The 16106-nt window shown below is 35.4% G+C and overlaps 1 long non-coding RNA gene across 8 annotated transcripts in view; it reads right to left on the bottom strand.

Annotated features, from left to right (window-relative positions):
- Positions 1-16106, bottom strand: part of LOC123593072 — a 66952-nt gene that overhangs the window by 26264 nt on the left and 24582 nt on the right. For 6 of the 8 annotated variants that reach the window (XR_006710102.1, XR_006710104.1, XR_006710098.1 and 3 more), the window contains 3 exons: positions 13181-13314; positions 11961-12074; positions 11468-11629 (listed from right to left, as the gene is read on the bottom strand). This is a non-coding gene — a long non-coding RNA (uncharacterized LOC123593072). Of the gene's footprint in view, positions 1-11467; positions 11630-11960; positions 12075-13180; positions 13315-14291; positions 14435-16106 lie in introns of those variants that run through there. The other 2 variants (XR_006710099.1, XR_006710100.1) reach the window with 2 other exon arrangements.

The raw sequence follows: 16106 nt of genomic DNA, 5'->3' as shown, positions 1-16106 counted from the left end.
ACTTACCACTGGGAATAGTGTGCAAAGGGACCAGAGTATAAGCAGGAAGATGAAGACTGTTTTGATAGTTCATGTGTCCTATGTATTGGTGCATTGGACTAGGGTGGTAGCAATAGGTCTGTAAGGAAATAAATAAATCTGAGAGGTATTTGGGAGGAGATTTGAGAAATGAGCATTAAAAAAAAGAAATCGTGGCATGCAGATTGCTGGCTTGAACAACTAATTGAAAAGTAGTTGTAACTTCTGATACAGGATATTGAGAAAAGAAAAAGACCAGTTTTAGAAAGGAGCATAAAAATTTTAGCTTGAGACATTGTTAGTTTGGAGTATTTATAAGGAGAAAAATCAAAGAATATGAAGAACTAGTAGAATATTCAGATCAGAGTTCAAGAGAGCTCAAAGCCTAAGATGGATATTTAAGAGATGGTGGTGATGGAGTTTAAACCATTGGAGTAGATAGGATCTCCTTGTAGGTAGGAATATTTATATAGTTGGGTTGGGGGATAAGGCAGACAGAGGAAAGGAAAAGAGAAAAGAAAAGCATGGGGGGCACAAAAAAGGACTAGAGATATTTCAATTTTTAAATATCAGCTGACAGAGAAGGTGACCATGGAAATGGAAAGAAACAACCCGCGTAGTACAAACATGTCACAATACTATTGTTTTATAGTGTTTGAGGGTGAGAGTACTTTTAGAAGGATATGATTAGTATTGGTACTGTCTGGCCAAGTAATGAAGGAGTTGAAAAGCTTTGAGTGGATTAGTGACTTAGAAGCTATTACTATCTTGGAATAAGATATTTTGGAGCCATATCCAATTTAGATTACATTTAAATTTTTAGAAAATGTCAATGAAAAAGACAGGAGGCTAGCAGTATAAAATTCAGCATTTTCTATGCTTTTCATGACTTGTCTTCTAAAATCTTTGTAATAAAATCAAAACCAAAGTAGGTGTCAAGTCACAATTGCTGACTCTGCTTTGACAGGGTGAAATTAGCATTACACCAAAACAGGAATGGAAAAGAAGAGTCAGAAGCACAGTTGGACTTCCTGTGTAATGGAGATCCTGTATGATGTCCCATCTATTTTGTTCCTCCAGCCACAACATCTTAATAGGAAAAGAGATTACTGGGCAAAACAAAAACTTTAAAAAGTCCACTGATAAAATGATAGGAGTGGAATTATTTTTTGCAGTTTATAAAAATGAATCACACATGGAATACATAAAACAAGTAAGCATATAATGCCCTGAACTATGGACCTTAAAGGTAGCTACATTAAAGTTTTTAACAAAACTATTCCCAGTTATAATTTGTATTATTCTTATTTACATTTTCTTTGAGTACTAGTCAGTGCAATTATAGGAAAATTATGTAAGAGTTAAGTATTAGAAGAGTTTTTCCCATGCTACAGGTGATAGGATTATCTACATTAAAAAAGTACGTAATCAGCTAAACAGGTATCAGAAATAATAAGTGTTAAAACAGCCCTACAAGAGATCCTAAGGGGGATCCTGTGACACAAAGTACCAGAGACATCACTACAAGCATAAAACATACATCACAATGACTCTAAACCCATATCTTTCTATAATAACACTGAATGTAAATGGACTAAATGAGCCAACCAAAAGACATAGGGTATCAGAATGGATAAAAAAAAAAAAAAAAAAGACCCATCTATTTGCTGTCTACAAGAGATTCATTTTAGACCTGAGTACACCTTCAGATTGAGAGTGAGGGGATGGAGAACCATTTATCATCCTACTGGAAGTCAAAAGAAAGCTGGAGTAGCCATACTTATATCAGACAAACTAGACTTTAAATTAAAAGCTGTAACAAGAGATGAAGAAGGGCATTATATAATAATCACAGGGTCTATCCATCAGGAAGAGCTAATAATTATAAATGTCTATGCGCCGAATACAGGAGCCTCCAAATATATAAAACAATTACTCATAAACATAAGCAACCTTATTGATAAGAATGTGGTAATTGCAGGGGACTTTAACACTCCACTTACAGAAACGGATAGATCATCTAGACACACGGTCAATAAAGAAACAAGGGCCCTAAATGATACATTGGATCAGATGGACCTGACAGATATATTTAGAACTCTGCATCCCAAAGCAACAGAATATACGTTCTTCTTGAGTGCACATGAAACATTCTCTAAGATAGATCACATACTGGGTCACAAAACAGCCCTTCATAAGTATACAAGAATTGAGATCATACCATGCATACTTTCAGACCACAATGCTATGAAGCTTGAAATCAACCACAGGAAAACGTCTGGAAAACCTCCAAAAGCATGGAGGTTAAAGAACACTCTACTAAAGAATGAGTGGGTCAACCAGGCAATTAGAGAAGAAATTAAAAAATATATGGATACAAACAAAAATGAAAATACAACAATCCAAACACTTTGGGATGCAGTGAAGGCAGTCCTGAGAGGAAAATACATTGCAATCCAGGCCTATCTCAAGAAACAAGAAAAATCCCAAATACAAAATCTAACAGCACACCTAAAGGAAAGAAGCAGGACAGCAAAGACAGCCTAAACCTAGCAGAAGAAGAGAAATAATAAAGATCAGAGCAGAAATAAACAATATAGAATCTAAAAAAACTGTAGAGCAGATCAATGAAACCAAGAGTTGGTTTTTTGAAAAAATAAACAAAACTGACAAACCTCTAGCCAGGCTTCTCAAAAAGAAAAGGGAGATGACCCAAATAGATAAAATCATGAATGAAAATGGAATTATGACAACCAACCCCTCAGAGATACAAACAATTATCAGGGAATACTATGAAAAATTATATGCCAACAAACTGGACAACCTGGAAGAAATGGACAAATTCCTGAGCACCCACATGCTTCCAGAACTCAATCAGGAGGAAATAGAAAGCTTGAAGAGACCCATAACCAGCAAAGAAATTGAATCAGTTATCAAAAATCTCCCAACAAATAAGAGTCCAGGACCAGATGGCTTCCCAGGGGAATTCTACCAGACGTTTAAAGCAGAGATAATACCTATCCTTCTCAAGCTATTCCAAGAAATAGAAAGGGAAGGAAAACTTCCAGACTCATTCTATGAAGCCAGTATTAACTTTGTTTCCTAAACCAGACAGAGACCCAGCAAAAAAAGAGAACTACAGGTCAATATCCCTGATGAATATGGATGCAGAAATTCTCAATAAGATACTAGCAAATCAAATTCAACAGCATATACAAAGAATTATTCACCATGATCAAGTGGGATTCATTCCTGGGATGCAGGGCTGGTTCAACATTCGCAAATCAGTCAACGTGATGCATCACATTAACAAAAAAAAAGAGAAGAACCATATGATCCTGTCAATCGATGCAGAAAAGGCCTTTGACACAATCCAGCACCCTTTCTTAATAAAAACCCTTGAGAAAGTCGGGATAGAAGGAACATACATAAACATCATAAAAGCCATTTATGAAAAGCCCACAGCTAACATCATCCTCAATGGGGAAAAACTGAGAGCTTTTTCCCTGAGAGCAGGAACACGACAGGGATGTCCACTCTCACCGCTGTTGTTTAACATAGTGCTGGAAGTTCTAGCATCAGCAATCAAACAAAAGGAAATCAAAGGCATCAAAATTGGCAAAGATGAAGTTAAACTTTCACTTTTGGCAGATGACATGATCTTGTACGTGGAAAATCCGATACACTCCACCAGAAGTCTGCTAGAACTGATACATGAATTTAGCAAAGTTGCAGGATACAAAATCAATGTACAGAAATCAGTTGCATTCTTATACACTAACAATGAAGCAACAGAAAGACAAATAAACTGATCCCATTCAAAATTGCACCAAGCAGCATAAAATACCTAGGACTAAATCTAACGAAATATGTCCAAGATCTGTATGCTGAAAACTATAGAAAGCTTATGAAGGAAATTGAAGAAGATATAAAGAAATGGAAAAACATTCCATGCTCATGGGTTGGAAGAATAAATATTGTCAAAATCAATACTATCCAAAGCTATCTACACATTCAATGCAATCCCAATCAAAATTGCACCAGCATTCTTCTCGAAGCTAGAACAAGCAATCCTAAAATTCATATGGAACCACAAAAGGCCCCGAATAGCCAAAGGAATTTTGAAGAAGAAGACCAAAGCAGGAGGCATCACAATCCCAGACTTTAGCCTCTACTACAAAACTGTCATCATCAAGACAGCATGGTATTGGCACAAAAACAGACACATAGACCAATGGAATAGAATAGAAACCCCAGAACTAGACCCACAAACGTATGGCCAACTCATCTTTGACAAAGCAGGAAAGAACATCCAATGGAAAAAAAGACAGTCTTTTTAACAAATGGTGCTGGGAGAACTGGACAGCAACATGCAGAAGGTTGAAACTAGACCAATTTTTCACACCATTCACAAAAATAAACTCAAAATAGATGAAGGACCTGAATGTGAGTCAGGAAACCATCAAAACCCTAGAGGAGAAAGCAGGAAAAGACCTCTCTGACCTCAGCCGTAGCAATCTCTTACTTGACACATCCCCAAAGGCAAGGGAATTAAAAGCAAAAATGAATTACTGGGACCTTATGAAGATAAAAAGCTTCTGCACAGCCAAGGAAACAACCAACAAAACTAAAAGGCAACCAAGGGAATGGGAAAAGATATTTGCAAATGACATATCGGACAAAGGGCTAGTGTCCAAAATCTATAAAGAGCTCACCAAACTCCACACCCAAAAAACAAATAACCCAGTGAAGAAATGGGCAGAAAACATGAATAGACACTTCTCTAAAGAAGACATCCGGATGGCCAACAGGCACAGGAAAAGATGCTCAACGTTGCTCCTCATCAGGGAAATACAAATCAAAACCATACTCAGATATTACCTCACGCCAGTCAGAGTGGCCAAAATGAACAAATCAGGAGACTATAGATGCTGGAGAGGATGTGGAGAAATGGGAACCCTCTTGTACTGTTGGTGGGAATGCAAATTGGTGCAGCCACTCTGGAAAACAGTGTGGAGGTTCCTCAAAAAAATTAAAAATAGACCTACCCTCTGACCCAGCAATAGCACTGCTAGGAATTTACCCAAGGGATACAGGAGTACTGATGCATAGGGGCACTTGTACCCCAATGTTTATAGCAGCACTCTCAACAATAGCCAAGTGATGGAAAGAGCCTAAATGTCCATCAACTGATGAATGGATAAAGAAATTGTGGTTTATATACACAATGGAGTGCTACGTGGCAATGAGAAAGAACGAAATATGGCCCTTTGTAGCAACGTGGATGGAACTGGAGAGTGTGATGCTAAGTGAAATAAGCCATACAGAGAAAGAAAGATATCATATGTTTTCACTCTTATGTGGATCCTGAGAAACTTAACAAAAACCCATGGGGAAGGGGAAGGAAAAAAAAGAAAGTTAGAGTGGGAGAGAGCCAAAGCATAAGAGACTCTTAAAAACTGAGAACAAACTGAGGGTTGATGGGGGGTGGGAGGGAGGGGAGGGTGGGTGATGGGTATTGAGGAGGGCACCTTTTGGGATGAGCACTGGGTGTTGTATGGAAACCAATTTGACAATAAATTTCATATATTGAAAAAAAAGTAATAAGTGTTTCAGTCGAGTTTTTGTTGTGTAATAAATACACAAATATCATGGATTTTTTTTCTGTACCAGAGTGCTAGTAAGGGTAATGATGTGGAATAAGATATTGTGTTCACAGCAGTGAGAAAAATGTAAAAAAAAACAAAAACAAAAACTTTTTTCTGGGGTTGAGTATGTATAGATTGTGAGTGGAATGGTTTGGTCCAGTTTGTTGTTTCTTCCTTTCTAAATTTCTGCAGATTTTAAGATCCAGGATTGATATAAGGGTTTAGAATCATAGCAGACCTTTATACTGCATTGTCATACAATTGAGGACCTGAAGAGCGGCTAAAATAATTCACGCCATGGTTCAGACTAGCTCAACAAAGCAGAATATTAAGATTGCAAGCCAAAGCTTTTTATGAAATTCTTTGCTCTGTGCTTCACTTACTATTGCTGAATAACAAAGTATACCAAATCTTAATGGGTTCAACTACAACATTTATCGTATCACAATTTCTGTGCAAGAATTTGGCATCAGCTTAACTGAACAGTTTTGGCATTGGCATCAAGTGCTGAAAGCCTCAATAAAAAATACACGATACTGGAACTTCAGCAAATGGCTGGTGGACTGAATTGATGATGTTAACCTAGTAAGCCAAGTTCTAGCTTTTATTTTCTAGTATGATAAATTTGGATCAAAGCATAGGTAAAGTTGGGATTCAAATGGAAATTTCAGTCTTAGGTGTTTCTCAATGGAGTGGTGCTAAGTTGTTTAGGACATCAGAAATTGTTTAGAACCAGTGCCAAGTCTCTCATGAATATCACTTTTATAGAGCTTAATGTGAAATAAAACTGTTACTGCACCAGCCCCGTACTACCAAATATTTAAAATATAAAAAATAAATAAATAAAAACAAGCTAAATCCTAGCCCTCAACAAGCTTCCCAGCAAAATTTATGTCCCAGAATATAAATTTGGTGGTATTTAGGAGCCTAGCAGAGACTGACATTAAATAAATAAATAAATAAATAAGTAAATAAATAAATAAATAAAATTAGATTTATTTATAAATTTATTTATCAAAACAGCATTCTATTTCAGAATCCATGCCTTTTGCATTTAAACTAAATTGACATAAACATTTGATCTATGATACTTTAAAATATCTTGAGGGATATTTCCACATGTGCAAATTATCTCTTAGAAAACGAAAGTAATCAAATCACTTAGTTTCAGTTTTTCTTTTGAATACCACAATTGTACCAAAAGAGAGCTGTCTTGAGAATGTGATGCTTTATTAATCCCACACCACATTACTAATTAAGACACATTGTCCAGTGTCTTCCCTAAAAGCAGTAATGTAAGCCTACATTTTTTTTTATATTGGTCTTTTTGGCTATCAGTATCTCATTTTTCATTTTATATGTATCTAATCTGTCTCTTAAGATTTCTCATTTGTCTTAAGGAAAACTATTTCCACTTTTAGTTTATGTGTCTTCTGCGTTCCTTTTCGTTTTCATTCTGACAGTACGACAGAATCCACTCTAGTTTCCCGTTGATTTATTGGTTTCCAGGGGCAGTGCCTTAATTTCAGGCCTTTTAAATTGCTTTCTTATCCTTCGGGTATGCAATAGTTTCATGAGTATTTTAACTAACTTGACTTAAGAAATTGGCATATTTTCACAACAGAGTGAGCCATCAGTTCTTTTTGTGTTTTAATAAAATCAGACACCTTTTCATGGGAAAACTTATGTTTGGCTCTCATACATAGTTTATAAACCTAGAATTCATGTGACACCATATAGGACCCTGATTCCTAAGTCTGGGGACAACCACATGCATCTAAGTTTGAATATTTACTATTCCTGTCCTAGCTTTTAATCCCAAATGGAAGTCAGGGTAGTTTATCCAGTGTTGTCTACTTAGCATTAAGTTAAAGCTAGAAGCTCACGCCTAAATGCTCTGTGGGACTTATTGAAATCAACAGCTTTAAAAAAAGAAAAGTAGGACATGTTATTTTGTTCAACATTGCATCAGGAAGATTGCATTCAGCTTCAGCATCTCCTGCAATAAAAGGTAAAGCTAAATATAGCCAACAGAATATCAAGAGCTCATACTGCAAAGGCCATGGCTATTTATCTACATCCACCGGTGAGATCCCCAGGCGATTTGAATAAGGTTCAGCAGGGCACACCTCAGTTGAAGTTTTAGACTTCTTGCACACCTCTCCAAAGAGAAGCAGAGCTACTCGTAATAAATTTGTCTAGAGAAGGAAAGTTGGTTGAGTGCAAAGGCAGGCTGACTCCTGGAAAGTACGGAGAAAAGGGTGATTGATTAACCATCATTTACTTTTATGCAAACAAAGTCAAAGAAAAGGAATATATGATTATGTTAAGTCAGAGCAGGGAAAAATAACAGAATGAGAGAGTGTATTTTTAGGGTAGATCAAGAAAATATATTAAGGCAATTTAAGCAGAGAGAGTGCTGTCTTTTTAGGATCATATTTCCTGACACATAATAAGTGTTTAATACATTCTAGTATTTTTAAAATATACACCAATATGAGAATCTGTTTTTATTTTTAGTCAAAGTCACAAAAATAATTTATATTCTGTAGTTTCCTATAACTTGTGTGACCCTGTTATTGTCTATCTTGGCTAGAAACACTGACTCTTTAACTCGAAGGTAAGAAAAATGAATTTCTGAACAAACTTAAAAAAAAATTCAGCAGTGACACTAGCCTCGCATTATCTTAACTGTCAAAGTCACTGAAAACTAAAAATCATAGGTGAAATACAGACATGTTTATCATGTCTGTCTCTGCCTTTGTTATTTTCTGCCTTCTCTAATGTCATGTATTTAATAAATACCACCTGTCAAATGGTATGCTGTGGAGTCCTCAGTACAATCTCAGTATAATAGTAATTGCGAAGTCTAATCTAGAATACCTTTACCCATTTTTGGACAATATACTACGAAAAATGATGTAGAAGTTAAAATGATTATCTAATTGGAAAATATCATATTGACCAATCCTGAACAAATATCATCATTTATAATATCACTCAAAAGATACAAATTGCAGACTAAAATAAACATAAAATAACTATAGTATAAACTGTTTCAAAAATCTAGTCTTATTGCTACTGGTCTATCAGAAATATGACTACACGCTTTCAAGCAATTGAGAGAGAGAGAGAGAGAGAGAGACAGAGAGACAGAGAGAGAGAGAGGACGGACTCCTAACGTATTAGAATGGTGTTGCATTTTTGGCTGTTTCCCCATGTTGACTAAGAATGAGAGAAAAAAGATCCAAGTTAGTATAAGTCAGATGTTGTCTGAGGAAAAACTTGAAATTACATTCACCTATATTAGGAAACTAAGAATCAATAGAGAGATAGAGACGTAGAGGTTAAGGGCATAGGTCCTGAGATGAAGAGTCATACATAGTTCAAATCCTGGCTATTCCACCTGTAATCTCTGTGTGGTGTGCAAATCACCTCTCTGTGCCTTAGGTTCCTTATCTGTATGTTAATAGTATCTGTCTCAGTATAGTTTTTATGGTGTATATGATATGTCCATAACATATTTAATCATATCTAAGTGTCTGCCCTTATTTTTAGTGATAGTTCATTTTTATCCTCTTCTCTGCAGCAAAGATGGTACAGGAAGCTCACATGTTTGGGCTGAGTTCTTAGTCCTGGTGAAATAACACAGTTCGACTATGCTGGCTTCATAGGCTACCACTGATCAGCACCCTAGTGCACTACTTTGGTAGGTCCCCCTTTGTTACTCTTCACAAAATTACTGCTCAAGTGGTTGTGAATTTTATTGAGCACTGAGAGATATTTTCTGATATATAGTTATATAACAAAGACCTCACCCCCATCTCCTTAAAAAGTCTTTTATTCTCACTAACCATCAACACTTACAATGTACCAGTTACATCATCTGCTTTTTTAAACAACATATATATATATATATATATATATATATATATATATATATATATATATATATATATATCTTTTATTTAGAGAATCTTTGTTTCTTTTTTCTCAGAATACACTTATATTTGCTTTCTAGTTATTCAGATACGTACAGATCTTACCTTCAGAACTATATTAATTCAACTTAACAGAGTAACAATATTTATTGAAACCATTCAAATGACAAAAAATACAGACAGTGGCTGTGAAGTGCCTTTTTACCCATGATACTCTTACTTAATTTTAAATGTTGAACTGTGTGAATGGGAGAAAAGGAGTTCCTAATACTTTTTTCCCCTCCTTTCCCCCTATTACTTTAGATTAATTGGTATTCATTGGAGGTATAGTTGGCTATATAATTTACGGGGCCCAGTACAAAGTGAAAATGCAGGGCCCTGGTTTGGGGCAGGGAATCAGTTTCTTTTTCTCCAGAGCCCACCACCCTAACCCTGCAGACCTCCAAAGGATTGCAGATTCCATACTGGGATGCACTCAGTATCTGGATGGGTAATGTGTGAAGAGTTCCCCATCAAATCCCCTTGGAAGGTACTATTCAGCTAACTGCCAGAGTCAGGGAGGCTGCAACCTTGCCCAGCCCCAGACACCGCAAGACTCTCACTTAAATCTGATCCTACCCATTCCAGTCCTGCATTGTCTAATGGGACTCATTTATAAAACACCAATTCAAAGATAATTTTTAAATGATGTCTATAGAACATGAAACCCCAAGTGTAGAGCCTTTTTAAGTGCTGGACACTGTGCAACTTTACTCATCAATGGAGCCAGTCCTGATTAGAGGAATTGATAGAGAGTTCAAATATAATTCCTTTGGAAGAATTACACTGCTGTCCGTATTTAATGCTGATTTCTGCTCATGAAGATAAGGAGAGTTCAACATTTCTCTAGTAGATGCCCCTTAAGACCTTAAACTCAGATTATAGAAGATGGACTGGAAATTCTTCATGAGGCTAGCTGCCTAAATAGAAACACTGGGGGATATAAAAATGTTTAACAGATACAGTGGAAGAATATGATATTCCAGATCAAGTAAATAGTATTGTAAAAATACCAGGGAAAGGAAGGATAAAATATATTTTGGAAGAAAAGGAATGTTGACATACAATGTTGGATTAAAGAAGAAAGGTGGGGAAATAGTGGAAATAGGATTGAAAATAAATTAGCACTTGATTGTAAATGCTTAATATTTAAATTGAAAAAAAAATGTTTGAAATTCAAAAGCAATCTGTTAAAGGGAAATGATCTATACTAGTATTGATGGGTACAGATTTTAATTTTATTGACAAGAATTTTCTTCCCTGATGATGATTTTGAATTAACTCAAAACTACTTCATGTTCACAAGTTTATCTGCTAAAATTCAAACTGTCAAGGAGGACTGTTTTAAAAATGGGGAAAACTAGGAATTAGGAACCGGAATACTGGTATTTTTGGGATCTTTGGGGCATTCAGATAGATACAAACCTTGTAATGGGGGAATTCTTGGGAATAATAGCCTAGAATAAGTGTAAGTTTTCAAATCCATACAAGAACCAACCCAAATTACAAAAATATGAAAATATAAAATGAAAAACATCAGTGTTGAAATTAGAGAATGTCAAACATAGAACTGCAAACTTTGAGGAAATCCTGAAATTCCTGACCAAAGAATTATGTGGTAAAGAAGAGAAGTGTCCCCCCACATCCCAATCTTTAAGGAGCAAGAGCTGAAGACAAGGTCAAGGTAGGATAGTAGAAAAAAAAAATAGATGATTTTAACTAAGAATGTTTTAAGAGTTTGACAAAATAGAAGCCACAAACAACTATGTGTAGGTGGAATGTAAGTTAGGGAAGAACACACATGGAAATAGACACACGTAGTATGGAGAGTAGATTTTTTTAATTGATATTCACCATCATGTTTAATGCGTTCACTCAAAATTAGAGCTGGCAATCAACTCCCATGACAGGAAGATTTGCAACTGAATGGGATTTTAGACTCCTCCAGGGTGTTAGAATTTTTAGTATATCTTCATGGTAGTCCTAAAATATAATTAGAGCAAAGTCACATCAGATGGTAAAATTCTTCTATTCCTCTACTGAAGCTGTGAGTTCCAAACCCAGCACTTTAGGATTCTGAGTGATTAAATCTGTGAAATAAACTAGTTTCATATGTCCATTTTCATGGGCATAATTGTGTCCCTCCAAATTCAAATGTTGAAATCCTAACCCCCAGTATCTCAGAATGTGTCTGTATTTGGAGATAAGTAAATTATGTAGGTGATTATGGCTAAGTGAGGTCATTAAGGTGGGTCCCAAACCAATATGACTGATGTACCCTCTAAGAAGATATCTGAGACACAGACATACTTACTGCATGTTTCACTGGGGTGATGGGGGGAAACATCATGAAGGAGAAGTTTCTGAAGAGATAAACAGAGCATGCTGAATATAGTTGATGGCCATTCTTTTTTTTCCAGATCATTTCCTTTATTAAAGAAAATCAGAGGCAACAAATAAAAACTCTATTTGTTTGAAAATTAAAGAGCTCTTTATGAAATAAACATATTCCAGGTGATTCTAGGCCTTCAGCATTATTGGATGCCCTTTATATCTAAATAAGAAATCTTTAAGTATAATTAAATCATCTTTGAGATTTTCTCTATTACTCTGAATTTCAGAAGGATTCAGTATTAATAGGAGATAGATATTAATGGTTAATTCATTTATAAGCTTGTTTCACAAGTGTTGCTCACCTTAAGCCCCCTTTTGAAATTCCTTCTCTGTCCTCTTTATAATTACCATTTTCCCAATTAAACATCATTTATGCCATTAAACAAAACTAGCGGTACAAATGTCTTTCTTTGTAAGTATGGGGCTAGCAGATGATAACAATAGATGTGGCAACAAAGACCTTACATACTAAATATCACTCTCCCAAAATTAGATGTCCATTACACATAAAAGATAATTTTTCCCTGGCTTTCTTATGCCCTTTATTGGTGTCTTACTCTTGCCTCTTAGGATAACTTTCTCCAGCATTAACCATCACCTTCCCTCTCCACCCCCAGCCCCAACTCCAAAAAAAAAAAATTCCTGTTTGTTTCTTACGTAGAGAAATTGACTTTTTGTAAAGTAAACACCTTCTATCTGGGTTATGTTTAGAAGGCCTCATCTTTCATGCTCAACTACCCCATTATTCTGTTAACGTACTTTAAGACAAAGTGAATTTCTCTTCCTAAGAGGAAGTTACTTTCCCTGGTAAATCAACTGAATCAATTGGCATACAGCTTTTTCTTTTTTGCTACTTTTTTACGAGCAATGATTAATGAGAAGGTAAGACAACAATATGAAATTAATTGGGAACTATCAGAAATAAAATAATTCAAACCAAAAAAAATTAAATTCTATACTAGAGTATATTGTTCTTAGAAGTAGTAAATGGGAGAAAATATAACAATTATAGGATTACTGTGCATACACACACAAAAAGTCTATGAAAATTCTAAAGGAAACAATAAATGATATGAATAAAAGAAAAAATCGATAAATGCAAAATGCATTGTTTTAAAATTCTTAATACACTTTACCTACATGCAATTACAGTAGGGCTTCTGATGGGTGGGAGACTTCACATAGTCATAATCTTGATCATCTTTGTTTCACTTTCATTAGGTGGTTTAGCAAATGACTCCCATTAAAGCTGTTCTCCTGGTTTGGCTGTAAGCCTTGAATAAAGGTCAGGAGAAGAATAATCATCCTGCATTAATTGCTACCTGCACCTCACAACAATTCTGGTGCTAGCATTATGTTAGTTTTGTATCTTTTTTCTGCCCGGAAAGAGCAGGAGTAGGCAATGATGTTCCCATGGCAATGTGTTAGAGAAAAAAATCTGGGGCCCCTGAGTGGCTCAGTCGGTTGAGCGTCCGACCTCAGCTCAGGTCACGATCTCGCGGTCCGTGAGTTCAAGCCCCGCGTCAGGCTCTGGGCTGATGGCTCAGAGCCTGGAGCCTGCTTCCGATTCTGTGTCTCCCTCTCTCTCTGCCCCTCCCCCATTCATGCTCTGTCTCTTTCTGTCTCAAAAATAAATAAATGTTAAAAAAAAATTAAAAAAAAAATCTGCCCCATAACCTACTTTCTGACCATAGTGGTAAACAACTGCTACCAGAGAAGTTGCTGCTTTTCCTCAATCTTAGGCCACTCTCTCTACCCAGCTTTTCAGTTCTTTATCAACTTTAACATTCATTCATTCATATCTCCAGATCTATACTTGAACTGGGAATCAGCAGTACACATTAATTTCCATCTTCCCAATTTTTTCTGGTTCTGCATATATTTGAAGTTGAAGAGATACTGATATTTGTGCAATCCTGGATCTAAGGAGAACATCTTCTAAAAGTTATAGCTAGTCAAAGCCAAAGTGCCCTATTCTGTGTTGAAACATTGTTGTACACCTGAACCTAATGTAAAATTAATATTGTATATCAACTGTGGTTCAATTACATAAAAATCCCTACGCTGAAAGGTAGTGATCCATATCACTTGACATACTCACATAGGCATTCCAAGGAACATTCAAGGTAAATATTTTGGACATGATTTATATTGAAATTGTCTTAAGGATGCTTTTATTTAGATAAATCGTTAGATTTTCAAACATATTGTGTGGTGCTTAATTGTGGTATCAGTTAAAACCACATCTTACCTTTTTTCTCCACAAAAATATATTTCGAATGCCCAGGCTTTTTTTTTTTTTTCATTTCCTTTATCCAAAGGCTGAACTTTACCATTCCATGTTCTTTTACCCTCTCTATACACCATGAAACTTCCTTCTCTGGTTATTGCCAGCTATAGGAATTACAAATGTAATTACTGTGGCAACTATCTCCTTTTGCATGTAATAACTTAGGAAATGTATAAATTTAGCTTATAACTTTTTGAGAACCATAAAGTTAATTCTTGAACAGATTCAGCACCTTGAGTAGATTTCCTGTTATTTTTTCTCTGATACTTTTGTCTAATAAGAAAACTAGGAGTTACTCTTTAGTTACCCCCCTCAATATTCTCTCCTAAAAATATTATTCATTTGTAACATATTATACTTTATCTCCATAGGCAATTTTGATTTTATCACGTATGAGGCTCCAGATTAGGCTGAAGAAGTCACGAGTTTCATTTAAATCATTTGACAAGAATGGGCACCTGGGTGACTCAGTGGGTTAAGAGTAGGACTCTTCATTTCCACTCAGATAATGACCTCATGATTTGTGAGTTTGAGCCTGGCTGTCAGCGCAGAGGCTACTTGAGATCTCTCTTCCTCTCTCTCTCTCTGTCCCTCCCTGCTCTTGCTCTCTCTCTTATCTCTCAAATAAGAAAAAAAAATTTAAATTTAGAAAAATTTTAAAAATAAATCATTTAACAAGGAGAAGGTTGAAATGGAAGCTGTGCTTTATTAAAAATTATTAGATCTCTCCAGATGCCATATTGAATTCAAGATCAAAACACCAGAGTTCTTCCAAATTTCTCATGAATTATTGTCCAATAGATTAAAAATAGATCTTACAGAGCATGATGAAAAATACTAAAATTACTGAAAAAAGACCAGAAGAGATAAATGGATATTCCACATTATTTATAAGCTTTTGAGCAATTCTCTATCTTAAAATGATTACTCCCCTCTTATTTTTAAAAAAGAATAATCCAAGATTTAGCAAATTATTTTTTGTGACTTGACAAAGATATATGTTGCCAAGGGAATTTGAGTAATGTTTCTTAAGAGTTACTTTCATCTATTCTCTGGATTTAACATGTTCTCAAAGAGACCAAACTTTGTGTAAAAAATAATACAAATAAATACAAATAATACAAATACAAATAATACAAATAAAATTCTGGATGTTTATGGGCCTTAGGTTAATCCCATCTTACTGGTAGGCAAACTTTAGAAGGAAACTTTAGAAAACTTCACACTGTAAACCCACAGAGTAGTGGTTTTGGATTTCTGACATCTCTTGTGAAATTGAACCCTACTTAGAACTGTATTAGTAATGCTTTATCCACTTAGCCATCCTCCCTTCCCCCAATTTTCAAAATTGGTTAGCTTCAACCGGACCCCATTTTTGTCACTTAGGTGGTTTCATCAGCTTTCAAGAACTGCTGCAGAATGACTGTCACCTCTTCTATAGAAAATCTTAAATTCCCTTAACCTGAAGTACCAAAATTCAATAGTAAGTGACTTAGCCATCAAACCTACGTTGACAATGTCAAACATGAAGCATTTTTTTAAGAAAAATAATATAGTTCATGTCTTGTAGTATTTGGAAAGCCTACATTATCAAAGTTACATAGTAACTTAAGAAAATCCAAGCAACTTTCAGCTTTATAGAAGCAAAAAATAGAGAAGAAATGCAAGTTTTGTTTATATGTAAAAACAATGATCAGGAAAATGAAAACTTCAATCAATTAGTTATATATAGGGGTGTATGTATGCATATATGGATAGTTTGAGCATTAAATGTCA

Source organism: Leopardus geoffroyi, chromosome D4 (genome assembly GCF_018350155.1).
Source record: "Leopardus geoffroyi isolate Oge1 chromosome D4, O.geoffroyi_Oge1_pat1.0, whole genome shotgun sequence".
NCBI classification, from domain to species: Eukaryota; Metazoa; Chordata; class Mammalia; order Carnivora; family Felidae; genus Leopardus; species Leopardus geoffroyi.
Note: the sequence above shows the minus strand (reverse complement) of the source record. Positions and strands in the feature narration are given on the sequence as shown.